This window comes from Canis aureus, chromosome Y (assembly GCF_053574225.1).
Source record: "Canis aureus isolate CA01 chromosome Y, VMU_Caureus_v.1.0, whole genome shotgun sequence".
Classification (NCBI taxonomy): domain Eukaryota; kingdom Metazoa; phylum Chordata; class Mammalia; order Carnivora; family Canidae; genus Canis; species Canis aureus.
The window spans coordinates 3,278,485-3,279,731 of record NC_135650.1 but is presented as its reverse complement, the minus strand read 5'-3'; the positions used below and the strand labels follow the sequence as shown (position 1 = coordinate 3,279,731).

Here is a 1,247-nt window from a genome sequence, read left to right as displayed (position 1 = left end):
CTGATTTACTTATTTCACTCAGCAGAATACTCTCCAGATCCTTTCATATCAAGCAAATGACAGGTATACTTTGTTTCCACGCACAAGAAATAATCAGTTGTCACTCTGTGTTACAGGACCACATCTTATTTATTCCTTCATCTGTTGAAGGACATGATGGTTCCTTCCATGGTTTGGCTGTTGTACACATTTGCGCTATAAAACAAACATTGGGTTCTCTTTTCCGGTTACTGGGCATGAGCTACCATGAGCAGCAAAGTCTCCCGTAACACCCTGTATAAGGCTGTGTGGGAGGCCCTGCACAGGAACCAGCACAGCGCTGGAAGTTTCTGGTGACTGGAGCTGCAGATGAGATGGAGGAACTACGACCCTCAGAAGGACAAATGCTTCACGGACACCATCAGGCTTTTGTCCCTCCCTGCCCCAAGTTCTCCCTGTGTGTTTTGGGGGACTAGCAACACTGTGATGAGGCCAAGGCAGTGGATATTCCCCACATGGACATTGAGTCACTGAATCAATTCAACAAGAATAAAAACCTAGCTAAGAAGTTGGCCAACAAGTATGATGCCTTTTTGTCTTCAAATCTCTGATCAAGCAAATCCCACGAATCCTGGGTCCAGGCCTGAATAAAGCTGGCAAATTCCCTTCCTTTCTGACCCACAATGAGAACATGGTGGCCAAAGTGGATGAAGTGAAGTCCACCCTCAAATTCCAGATGAAGAATGTGCTATGTCTAGCAGTGGTTGTTGGCCACATAGCGATGGTGGACAATGAGCTCGTGTAACATATTCACTTAACTGTCAAATTCCTGGTGTCCATGCTCAAGAAGAATTGGCAGAATGTCCAGGCTTTGTACATCAAGAGCACCATGAGCAAACCCCAGCGCCTTTACTAAGACCATTTAATAAATCCTAGTGCTGCCGGTAAAGAGAAATAAAAGAAAATAAAAAGGAAATAAAATAAACATTGGGAGGCAGGTGTCCAGTTGTTTCACCACATCTGTATCTTTGGGATAAATATCCAGTAGTGCAATTTCTGGGTCATAGACTAGCTCTATTTTTATCTTCCTGATGAAACTCCACTGTTTTCCAGAGTGTTGCACCTGCTTGTATTCCCACCAAAAGTGCAAAAATGGTCCCCTTTCTCCACATCCTTGCCAGCATTAGTTGTTTCCTGTCTTGTGAATGATACCATTCTAAGGGGTGAGAGCTGGTATGTCATTGTGGTTTAGATGTATGTGAACCTGA

At 44.0% G+C, this 1,247-nt stretch overlaps 1 pseudogene; it reads left to right on the top strand.

Moving 5' to 3' along the window:
- The first annotated feature begins 246 nt into the window (after window positions 1–246).
- On the top strand, window positions 247–909 carry LOC144309389 (large ribosomal subunit protein uL1 pseudogene; annotated as a pseudogene).
- Window positions 910–1,247: the final 338 nt, after the last annotated feature.